This window comes from Phaethon aethereus (assembly GCF_964289735.1).
Source record: "Phaethon aethereus genome assembly, chromosome: 17".
NCBI classification, from domain to species: Eukaryota; Metazoa; Chordata; class Aves; order Phaethontiformes; family Phaethontidae; genus Phaethon; species Phaethon aethereus.
In genome coordinates this window covers 9,868,300-9,880,961 of record NC_138593.1, presented here as the reverse complement: position 1 = coordinate 9,880,961, position 12,662 = coordinate 9,868,300, and the positions used below count along the sequence as shown (strand labels likewise).

The window sequence follows — 12,662 nt, the reverse complement described above, 5'->3', positions numbered from 1 at the left end:
CGGCCGCCACGGGGAGACCCGCCGCCCGGGGACCAGCTCGGAAAGGCCCGCAGCAGCGGCTGCTCCGGCGCGCCCAGCTCCGTCCTCCCGTCCCCTCCCACCAGCCCTTTCCCGGGGCCCCTGAGGTCCCGAAAGGGACCGCGGGGACCACCTGAAACGGAAGGCAGGGCCACCCACTCGGCCACCCGGCTGATCCCTCACAAAGCGGGGAGGAGAATTAACACCCCCAGCCCTGCTCCGATCCCTCGTACCTCTGCGAACAGCCCTCGGGAAGGGCCGGAGGCAGCGCCCTGCGCCGCCCGACCCCGGCCCGGCCGCGCTGCCGCGGAGCCTGGCGCTGTGGCCGCGCTCGCCAGGCAGAGGCGTGAGCTTTGTTTCGAGGAGGTAAATTGGGATGAGCGCCTCGGCCTCTTTGTGTGCTATGCTCTGCTTTGTACCACACTGGTTTTCGGGCTGGGATCAGGCACAGAAACGGCAAATGTGGCTATGTATCTCCTCCCATCCCTTCGTGGGTGTTTACATCATTATGTAAAATAGGCACCCTCAAAACGTCTCGGGACTCATACTATTTTAAAATGGAGCCATGATGGGTTTCTGTGGTTTCAATCACTGCTTGTGTATTTTAAACACGAGGCCGTTTTGAATCCTGTGTGATAGCATCAAAAATATGCCCATTATTCACAACCTGAGTCACCACAATAGCACAACTATTTGTCACAAATAACATCTCTGCACAATTACTTGCCTATCTAACAACACTTGGCATTTCACAACTTTTCCCTTAACTCGACGGGCACATAGGATTATTTTTTCCTGCTGTGGCTTTCTTCTGTCCATGAAGAATAACCCTCAAAAGAAAAGACCCTATAAGCAATATTGCACTACTACCCTGATCACAAAAGCAGAGGCAATATTGATAGGGTCTCATCCTTAAGGTTAGGAAGCTGGATAATGTGTCTTGCGGCAGGTGACTGGAGGGAGCTTCATTCCATGCCTGCAAACGGGGAAGGGGTACAAAGTTAGAAAGCAGTGCACTGCCCTATGGATCACAGCACCGTGTGCTCCTGGGGAGGGTGGGGATGCAGGAATGGAGTAGACTTCTGACCCCACCGAATCTGTTCATGGCGACTACCCCTTTCTCCCAGGACATATTTAACTCCAGTGTGGATTCTATCCAGGTTTCTATACCTCCATCCCCAGTTCTCACATTCTTCTTCTGTGTAAATTTCTCCCCTTTATTATTAACCTCAGTCAGCTGCTTAGCTGTTAGACGCTGGGATGTGCTATGTATTTGAGGAACGGATAGTTGTATCTTGAACCTCTTAGAAACAGGCATCAAGCCCTCAGAGAACTTCCTTTCTAGGGCTGTCCTACTTGGAGAGCTCAGTGTTTTAAAATATCCCTCCCTTCATTGGAAAGCACAGGATTAAGTACACACCAAAAATTAGAAAGCGAAACAGGATCTCCAGGGCTGGCTCTCCAGCACTGACTTCACATTAATGCGCACAGATTAAACAGTGTTTGGAGACGCACGCGTGTTTTGCCTTAGCTCATTTTATTTAGCTTTTTCTTCTCCTCTTCCCCTCTCCCCAGCACCTTTTCTGTCCTAGACTGGAAGGCACAATCTTCAGCTGGGGTTGGCTTAGTGTTGAACACACCAACAGCCACAGAAGTGATTCCCAGGGAGGGGCTGAGACACCTCCAGCTTCAGGGCTGCTTTGCCAACTAGACTTTTCCTCTGCAATCTGTCTCCCAGTTAACCTGCCCCAGTGCATTTGTCACGTAGGAACACTTGAGAGTCCAGAGGAAGACGAAGGAAACTTCATTCCCAGGCCATCCCAAACCAGGTCATGATTTTGACACTTTAAGCTTCTCCTTCCTCAGCCTGCTTTCCAGTGGATTAAATAGGAGTGTGATGGAGAGACAATCCCCTAATTCATGGATTCCTGGCTAATTTATGCATGCCACATTGATCTGGTCTTTGCCATTAGAGATCACTGGCCTTTGGCACGCTGGTGTGAGGCAGCCCTGCATGCCCTTTGATGCTGCCCGACTTGCCCAAAGCAGCTGAAAACCAAGGACATGCCAAAGAAAAGGGAACAGGGGAAACTGCATTAATTGTTTGTTTTTCTAATGGACTGATAAACAAAATCTCCAATCTGCCCCAGCCCCTCCCTCTCCCCATCCTTTGTGGTGCTTGTTGGAAGCAAACAGGGATCTTTTTTCCACATTATTTATTTGTATTAACCTTTGCTCATACTAATTAAAAGGCCCTGTTCATAGAGATTGCTGTAAGCGGCTCAGAATGAGTTTTATCAAACTTCTGTATTCTTGTTACCTTGGCAAAACCTCAGGTTTAATCCTGCCATTCTGCTGCTCAACAATCCCTGCAACCTAGACATCCAGTTGGACTGAGAACATAAAAAAAGACGCAGCTAGGCTCAGCCTTACCTTTCCATCTATTCCCGTCCAGTCTCTATTTTGTTTATTGTTTACCATGTCTTTTCCACTCTTCAGCCTCGATGTTATCTCAAACAAGACTTACACTTAACACACACAATTTAACTTCTCCAGTGGCGCAAGAGACAAACCCACCAGCAAGTTTACAGTGGAAACATACAATTCGCACATCAAGTGATGTTACTAATGCATCGATAGTGTGGGGAGGAAGCATGATTTGACAATTTCAACACAACAATTTCAGTAGTTGCAGAAGCTACAACTGGCAGGAGAGGGTAAGAGATGTAATTAGAAACGTCAACCACAAGTTAAGTTCCATAAATTTCTTTACGTTTCTGGGTCTGTGCTGAGAGCCTAGATGCATCTCAAAAATTTCCTTATCTCCAAGTGGTATATTGGCACAGGACTCCCCACACTTTCCCTTCATTTCTTTTTTTTCAACAAGACAAGAAAAATTAAGACTGAATCAACCTCCAATGATACTCCCCCAGTTTGCACACAATATGCAAAGCCTGGGTTGCACTATGCCCTATAGCAGGGAGACTCCGGAATGTATATGGGGTTATTTTAAAATAAACGTTTAAACACGAGATTATGAAATGCATGCTATTTATACACCAGGAGGCTCAGCATCTCTAGATATGTTTAGAAACCTCTCTCGCCTTTAATCACAGTTATAGAAACTAAATGGAAATGTCACCCAGACTGGTATAGAAATAACACTTTATATGTTGCTCAATAATGGAAGGCCTTTTTTTTTTTTTGGCAGTGTGTGGGGGGAATCTTTTACTGTGGTGGAGTCATTGCTATATGTTTAAGTCCCACTTTTCTGATAATAGCAGACAAATAGGCTGAAGTGTCCTTACGATGAAGCTTTGGGATAAATAGTGAGCGGACTCTCTGGAGCTGAGAGGCCTCTGCTCCTTGTGAGATCAGGCCTCCTCTTCCCTGGTTTTAGTTAGGGAGCCATTTCCCCTTCCCTTTGTTGCTGTTTGTTTGTTTGTCTTGTGGTTAAAGGTGCCACTTTGGGCAGGTGGGTTTTTAAATTTTCATCTCCGTTGCAACCTCACAAAACATAGCAGGGCAACAGAGCTTCAGTGCAGCCTTGTTTCCCTGGTCACAGCCATTTCGCTAGCCTGAGGAAAGGAGACCATTTAAAAGCCATCTTGCAATTAAATATATTATATAGTCTACGATATATTTTCTGCAGCGGAATTGACACTATTACCAAAGGTCAGAGCAAACACTTTGGAAACAGCTGTAGGCTGAGAGCTGATTTAGAGTTTTCCATCCTATTTAATAATTTTATCATTGTTTTAAAACTGGGAAGTGTTGCCTTTTTAATTCTCTCTCCTTTTTTTTTTTTTTTTTTTAAAGAGAGAGAGAAAATTCTTAGCATTCCAGTCCTGACTCCTTAAGTCTATCTAGCAAGTTTGGACAAATCCATCCAGAGAAAAAGGGGATTCTTGCTTCCGTGCAAGAGTCAACCTGTCCAGGTGTGAGACTCCAGAGAGTAAGGGTTGATAATCCTCTCCGAAAACACCACCTTCCCAAGCATGTTTCACCTACCAAACTTGGGTATTCTGTCACCCACAGGCACTTATCAATACGTTCCACTTCTCCTGAAGTCAGGAGTGATTACACTCCAGAACGTCCTGCCATTTGATTCTTGCTTATAATATTTAGTTTGTGGGTTTCAATAACCCTTTTCTCAGCAGCAACATTTCCTCGGCTGGCAGAAGCCAGATCTGCGTCAGTGAGCTCCATTAAAAGGAATGACAGAGCTCCTTAAACAGCCTAGACTTTGTAACCCCACAATACGGCTTTTCTGCATGGTGTTTACCAGCGCTCTGCTGTCCGATGGAAAAAAAAAAAAAAAAAAAAAACTTGTGGTACTAAATGCAGGAGCAAAATAGGGCTAAATCCTATCACCTTGGAGGTGCCGATCCCAGTGCTGGCCCTGCGCATACAGCAGGGCAAGTGGAAGGTCTTGTAGCTGCCTTGGCTGGGGAAGGAGCACATGTGGGGCTGATCTCAGGGTCTCCCAAATAACTCCTCCCTCAGGCAGGGGACAGACTCCCCTCGTTACACACCCCAGCTGCCCGCAAACTGCCCGTCCCCTCGCCTGCATGGGTGCGGTTTTTCTGCGGGGCCCCAGGCCCGAGCCTCTGCAGCCGGGGGCATGGCTGGAGGGCCGGCGGCCGGGCAGGGGAGCCCTTCCCCAAACCACCCGTGAGCGGCGGGAGCGACCTTAACGCGGATCTAGCACTCAATGCAATGACTCAAAAAGTCCCCCTGAAAAAAAAAAAATCCCTCTGAAAACTTAAACCATCTGATTTCACTTTCCGCTCCAATTGGTTGTGTAGCCAGGGCGCAGGTCTGGCCTCCTCCACCACACTAATACCCTATGTGTGCTGCCTCCACAGAGGAGGGGTTCTTTTAACAAGTTTATGCAACAACAGGATGGAGGCTCTGCCGGAGCCCTTCCCCCCGCAGCCCGACCTGATTCCCCGCATTCCTCCCGCGCCCTCCCCCTCCGACCCAACTGGAGACAAACTCTGGCATCTCCACACACATGCAAATGGTTTCCCTTGCACAAATACAGACTCCTGAAGGGGCCTTTGCTTCCGAATCCCCCCTCTCTCTTTTTTTTTTTTTTTTTTGCTTTCCTTCAGTGCCTTTTTTTTTTTCGCTGTTACATTCCTCAGCCAGGCAGGGTTAAAAAAAAAGAAAAAGAGAGAGAGTGGGGAAGGGAGGGTTTGGAATGTGTAACCTCCATCCCAGGCCCAAATCTGCAGGGAACCCCATCCTCTCCCCCCCCCAGCCCCTGGGGCCTGCCTTCAAGAGAACTGGTGCTCAGCGAAGGGCCCTCCAGGGCTCCATTCGCCTCCCAAGGTGTCCTCTTGCCCCCTGCGAATGAGATACCGTCCTGGTCACCCCACGGGCCTTTCCCTCTACCATAGGCCTCAAATCCCACCCCCCCGCCCAGGGGAGGTTTTCAAGTGTAGCAACCACATTATTTTTAAAGACATAACTTCATACAGGAAAACAAGTATACATCTATTCCCCCCGTGATTTCTCCACCTCCGGACAAGGCAGGCTCACATGTCTGAGAGGCCATCTTACAGACCGGCATCAGCCCCACCAAGGCTTTCACTAGCACTTATTTCCACTCGCTGACGAGCTCCACAAGCACATGCACACCAGAGCAAAGCGCTGCCCCGTGCCAGGGTGGCTTCCAGCTCCTGGCTGGTCCATCCTCCTTCGCGGCCTCCTTGGCCGGGGCAGCGAAGGGCCCCTCACGCTTCCACTCTGGTCACTCTTGCGCTCCTACTGATGCCAGGGGGAAGTCAGCCCCCCCAGCAGAGCCCTCACAGATTTCACTCTCTCCTACTTCTTAATTAATCAAAATTAGGAGGAGAAGGAGGGGAAAGTGCCAAAGGTAAACAGGCCTCCCTGTTCCTTAACGCACATAAAAATGGCAACGGTGCTACAATGCCGAGAGATGGATGAAAAGAAAAGCTCTAGAGACAGGGAGCCATGCCAGCTCAGGTTACTTCCACTGGGGCCTGGGAGCCGTACGGCATCCACCACCGGCACCGTGCCTCCGGTTGGGGCGCAGAGGCTTAGCCTTCTCCCCTGGGCGTGCAAGGGAGCCAGGCTTTAGCTCCTCACCAGAACTAGAGGGACTGAAAAGGTGTCTTTTGTTTGCTCCCTCGTTCATTGAGGAACTGCAGTGTGTTATTGAGGATTCGGCTTCCCCTCATCCCTCTAAAATGGGACATGCACCCCCCTCAGGATGTGGTCCTCCATTTTCTGCCTCCCCATGGCTCGCTCCGTAGCACACCCCGGCCTGGCTTGGGATGTGCAGTGCAATCTGAAAACGCTCCTTTACCTAGATTTGATTTCCAATATGACGGCTCTCCCCACCCCCACCCTTTGCTCCCAAGGTAACAGCTCAAGGCTTCAGGGAAAAAAAGGGAGAGGAAGGTCCCATCCCCCAAGCCCTCCAAACCCTCTTCTTAGCAGCTGCAAGCGAAAATACCACATCTGCCTCCGACTACACCGCGAGTGACAGTCACCAACATATTGTTATTTAAAGATCAATTCTGAATGCAATATTCCTGTTCCTAGGCCTACATCATCCCTGCGTCTCGCAGACCCGCTCCACGTTGCCGTTGGGAAGTGCAGGGAAAGATTGTCTTTCAAAACCTATTGATTATTATTTAGGTGGCTTCTGCTCTTTTTTTTTTTTCTTAAATTAAAATGAAGGTATCAATATTGCTTTAATCTTATCAGTAATTCCTCTAAAAGTGAAATACGATGGAACTTGAAAAACGCATCAATAGGAAGCAAAAATTAAATTGCCTGTGAATACATGTGTATATATTAAAGTCACTGAATTCTATACACAACAATAACATCCTTAGGTTCATCAAACTCTAATTTTTAAAGCACTAGGAAGAAAATATTCAAACCTGGTCAGGGTATTTTTAAAGGTGGTGATTGCTCTAAAGGAGGACAAGAGGGCTTTAAAATGTGAATAGGCCAGCTTTTTATTTTACAACTTGGGACACACAAACCCACAGCTAGTGGCAGAGAGGGCAATCCATTTTGTACACTGAAGCCATCAAAACGGGGAACAAAACCCACAGAATTTCCATACAGACCACTCAACCTAAACACAAAACAAACAAACAGACACACGCAAGGGCAGGGATTTTTTTTTTAGGCAATTTCTACATGATCTTGACATTTTAAGGCTCACTCGAGCCTTTGCGGTGGGGGGAAGAAATCAGAGTAGGGGGCTGGTTCCCTAGTAAAATGCATTCAAAAACTGCAGAATCCCATAATGTCAGGGGCTGGGTGTGCAACAGTAACTGATCATAAAGGATGTATCAGGACTGGAACCAAATGCTTTGACAATATTATTGCACTGCTTTATTTGTGCAGACAGTAGTGCAACATTGTCAGAGCCAGCGATACCAGCAGCCACTGTCACGTTCTGCACAGCTGTCCCTGCATCCTTTTGTAAGGGACTCTTACATTACAGTGTTAACCACAATAACGTTTTTATGTTTAGCCCCAATAAAACTCTGCATGACAAAGTTTATTTGCAATCGTAATTAGACAAGGTGAAAAAAAACAACAACAAAAAGTTAGTTAAAAAAAAAAAGACAGAAAGAGAGAAGAGAGAGAGAGAGAAAGACCACTGTTAGTATGGCTTGTTAAACAAACCATTTAAATCTTTTGCTACATGCCCAGTATATCTAGGCACTGTATGTCATAAAGGTTTTATACAATAAAATATTTTGCTATAGTAATGGACACTAAAAGAACAAGGGACATAATTCAGCATCCCCAAACACATGTGTTTCCGTAAAAACCAAATTGGTCAGTCAATGAATCTGAACTACACAATTTAAATAAATCACAGAAAGTGCCAGGCCCTTTCCTGTGCCTTCAGAAGTTTTCTTAATTGTGCTGTGTATTTTATGGTGGTTGACCAGTACAGATGCAAAAGGCTGATGTGTGCGTGTGTGTGGGTATATAGAATGGTATAAATACACAGTGCTTTGATTTGCTATGGAAAATGTTACAGAAACTATGAGACTTGTGTACAAAAATACCTAGCGTCTGTGCTTCACTCTCACACATATCTGTGTGTGTCACCACTCAAAAATCACAGCATAAACACCACAGATTCTTAGAAACAAATCAACAGCATTAAATCCCTATAGACATTGATAGGGACCACCTTGAACATACAGGGGAAAGTTTCTGTAAGGGGAAAAACTATAAAGAAATTGTTATAAAATTTCAATGTAGATATTGTATGGAAGCGTGTAGAAATTAATAATGAATTACAAGTTATCGGTAAAGCAGGTAATGGGATGCCTTAAAAGCTCCTAGAAATGTCTGGAGCTTATGTTTTAAATAGGATGTGCTCAAATTATTCAAGCCCATTTCTATAGAAAGACATATAAAAGTCTATAACCCAGAATCTCTCTCCTTATTTAAAACCACTCCCACATGTATAAAACCTTATTTCACACACGTGCATAAATACACTGGAGGAGGCATCTATTTTAGGGTTGTTTGCCCACTCTGAAGAGGGTGGGCTGCTAAAGGGGGTCATGTTTCTGCCAGCCAATGCCCTTTTAATATTGCACTGCTCATCATAATTGCCAGTAGTACAACAGAAAAAGGGCTCTGGACAACAGCATACTTCAGAGACTTTCCAAACTAAATGATAAATCAGTTAGAAACTTCTCCAAGTGGTGGCCTTCTGTGCATGATTTACTCTAGAACAAATTTGTTACATGCAAAAAAAAGGAGTTTCTTCAACAACCACATTGATTCAATGTCATTCTTTAAAAATAGATTTTAATATTTCACAACTGCATCTTGAATTCACTTCAGCAAGAATTTAGATAAGCTTGTTTTAGGGACTTTTTTTTTTCCCCCCTCAATGGTAAATGTATTGCATTAGAGTATGTGAAAGCAAAGACCAGAATTGGGATTGTCCTCCTTGCATTTCAGCACCCCAGTATTTTACAAAAGTAGGTGTAATGAATTAGATCAAACATTATCTTAAAGACACAACGGAGGAGAAGTTCATATCCTTTCTACTGCTTTCATCTGAATTGTCTGCTAAAATATCTGGCATTTATTACATACATGCTTGCTAGTAGCTTAAATTATTTTTATTTATTTTTAATTGCTAAGGATGTCTTGCTATTTTACACAAGCATCTAAACAAGCTTTCAAAACAACTGCCATCCAGGAGTGAGAGACCTTTAAAAATCATCTACTTGCATCATGAGAACATTACTGCTGTAATTTTTCCTTTTTCAAAAAGAATATATGGGTAGTAAGGAGAAAACATCAGTTAATCATTACAAATCAGACATTCCAAATAATTTTAGCAATAAGTAACATTTAAAAGTCAACTTGTTAGTCTTTAGGCTTCAAACTGTTTTTCATTTGTTTCTCTAAACAATTTCAAACTTAAAGCTGGAAAATGTAACTACTTGTTATGTAAGAATCACTTGAGAAATTATAAAATACTTTGATTTCAAACTTCAAACAATGCAAAGAAATTCCATGCAAACTTGAAAACAACTTTCCATAAACTGTATAGACAAGTAAGAATCGTACGAAATTCTAAAATGAATTAAACTGATTCAAGTCTGGGGCAGTTTGGACTGAGGGCGAAAAAGGCACTAAATGAATTCTAGTTGTCAATTTTTCAGAGTAGTATTAACAAAAAGCCAGTTGATTTGGAAATGTCCCAACCCAATTAGAATCTTAAACTGTATCATTCTTACTTTCTGATTTAATTTTAATTTCTCCTTTTTTTTGTACAATAATTTATCCCTAATCCAGAAACCTAGGCTAGTTTGGAAATGTTAAAAAAAAAAAAAAAAAGGGAAAGAAAGAGAGAAAGAAGGAAGGAAAGAAAAAGAAAAGAAAAAGAAACACAGAAGAAATAACATGCTTTAAGCTTTAGGAAGTTTTTTTAATTCCAGAGCCCCAGGTTTGTGTTCGAGGGTACGAGCTTTCCTTACACAACTCGAAGACCACACACTGGAGGGAAACGGAGTGGAATTGGGGCAAAGTGCAAGAATGCCAAAGAAACACTTTGGGCTGCGCACCCTGGTTTATTGCAAAAACTCTGGACTATTTAAGCAAAGCATTAGTTTTACGAGATTTAAATATTAAGCCAATATAAATACTGGCTGGAGATAGCATGTGACTTATTGCCTCGCTCTTTGGGGGCTTTAGGCAAAAAAAAAAAAAAGGGGGGGGGTTCTAAAAGAGAATTTTTTAGCAGAACAATTCTACACGGTATCGAGAGAGGCAGGAGTTCTGCTACGCTTAAACATGGGAGCCGCGTTTCCCAGCGGAGCTCCGCGGCACAAAGCGCGGCCGCGCACGCAAACCCTCCCGCGAACGGCAGCCCGGGGCTGGGGGCGGGGGGGAGCGGGCTCGGCGCCGGCGGAAAGAACGGGACTGGTGGGATCAGCCCGGCTTTCTCAGAGGCGTTTGCACAGGTGAAGTGTTCGAGAGAGGAGGGGGAAAAAAAGATGAGCTCACCGCTATCTAGAGCCTTCCAGCCCAGGCTGCCGAGCCGTCCCTGCCGCTCCGGCGCTCCGCGCCCGGGCCATGCGCCCCCGCCCCTTCTCCCCTCCGTTTGCGGCCGGCACGGGGGGCTACTCGCCGCTCCGGCCGCTCGCCAGCGTCCTTCCCGGCCCCGCTACCCGCCCCGGCTGCGGCCGCCGGCTCCTTTCGACCCCTCGCCCCTCTCGCACGCCAAAACGCAAACCGACCGGCGGGAACTGCCCTCGGGACATCGCGACACCGGGGAAAGGGGCGGGGGGGGGGAGGGCGAGGCGCCCGCCCGCCCCGCGGGGACACCTCGCCGGGAAGCGCCCGGCGGCGCGCGGCGCCGCCGGGGAGCCCCCGCACGGAAGGAGGGCAAGGGGCGCCGCCGGCAGCCGCCCCCCGCCCCGCCGGGCCCCGCCGCGCCCTCGCGGCCCCGGGCGGGGGGCGCCCCGGCCCGCCGCCGCTCGTCCCGCGGGCCATTGTCAGAGCGGCGGCGCGCCCCGCCGCCCCCCCGGGGCCCGCCGCTCCCACCATTTCCGCCCGGGCAGGCGGATGCGGCCCCCGGGCGGCGGCAAGGCCGGCGGGCCCCGCTCGCTGCGCGGTACCTGGCGGCGGGAGGGACGGATCCCCGCGCCGCGGGGGGGAAAGTTGCCAAAGAGGCGCAAAAGAGGTGGCGGGAGCGGCACGACTCTACCCGCCCCCCGCCCGCCCGCCGGCCGCCGCCGCGCCAGGCGCGCCTCGGCGCCGGTCCCTGATCGATCAAAGCGTGGGCAAATCCTCCGGTACCAACCTCATGGCCTCCCCGCTCCGGCCTCCATCTTTGACTAGTTGACATTCAGCTCCTGCCTGACCAACTCCTCATTAGCATACCTCCCCCGCCATTGGCTCGCCCCTGCGCTAGTCTTTGCCACCGCCTCCCCCATTGGCTCCCGGGGAGGATATTTAAAAATATTATCCCCTCTCCCATTGGCTCTCGGCTCTCCACGTCACGGCACGCTCTTTATTTTAACAATGAATGCACAAACACATTCTTCCATTCACAAATTTTTTTTTTTTTCCAGTAGTTTGCCCGCCTTTTCTCCAACTACATTTTCATTGATTTTTTGTTTCAACTGAGGGGGTCCCGGTTGTAAACAGATAAATCAAAGGCGAACAGAGGGGGGGACCTGAGCAAATATTATTTTCTCTCTCTTTCTCTCTTTTGTTCGGCAGTGCTGGTGTTGGGGGAACAAAACTGATCCCCAGCGGTCCCGGATCGGAGAGGTGTGGTCGGGGCCGGGGGGGGGCAGCTGCTCTGCCCAAGAGGTTGCAGCTATTTTGTGTCTATTTCGGTTTCAAAGCTCGACTTTCTTTCCACCAAATAGAAAAGCCCTGCCCGGGCAAAACAGATCGCTAAATTTGTCAAATTATAATAGTAATTATTGCTGTAGGTGGGGAGCGTTTGCTGGGGAGGGGGGTCTGTGGGTCCGTGCCCGCGGGAGAGGCTGCTTCTCTCCCTCCCGGACCGGCGAGCAGCGGCGTGGACGGCCACGCTCCCCTCCCGCTCCTCCCGCAGCCGCACTCTCCGTGGGCTGAGCCAGGCAAGGGATTTAATTGTGACCGACTAAAACACACCAGGTCACTTCAGTGCACTTTCATGACAACAAGAGCTTTTCCTTTTGTACACGCGGTTGAGCTGAAATCCGGCAATATCACAGTTTAAGGGCTAGGGAGAGAAGCTCTCCAGTATTTCTCTTGCCCTGCAAATTGTAAAACACAGGAATCGTTGAAAAATTAATAAACAAAGACTGAGTCATTGAGAGACAGTCTCTCTCACAGGGAAATGTCTTGGTGAGTTTCTTTTCTGAAAAGATTTCTGCCATATTGTTAACTACCAAACTCACAACTGTGCAGTTTCTCTCCCTTTAAAGTACAAAGTTCCTCCTGTGGAATGAGCTCTTCAACAATTGATTTCAACAGATGTTTGTAAAATGAAAATGTTTTTATACTCCAATGAGACAAACTTAACAGCAAAGGAACCGGGTAAGCTGTGAGAAAGCAATATACTTTTTTGAGTGAAAAGGCTTTTTTAAAAAATTATTATTGTTATTATT

At 47.3% G+C, this 12,662-nt stretch overlaps 1 protein-coding gene across 1 annotated transcript in view; it reads right to left on the bottom strand.

The window, feature by feature from the left end:
• HIC2 (HIC ZBTB transcriptional repressor 2) overlaps window positions 1-10,846 on the bottom strand; it is a 202,296-nt gene extending 191,450 nt beyond the window's left edge. The window contains exon 1 of the mRNA XM_082007694.1: window positions 10,826-10,846. The gene's annotated coding sequence lies outside the window, so the exon portion shown is untranslated. The remainder of the gene's footprint in view (window positions 1-10,825) is intronic.
• Window positions 10,847-12,662: the final 1,816 nt, after the last annotated feature.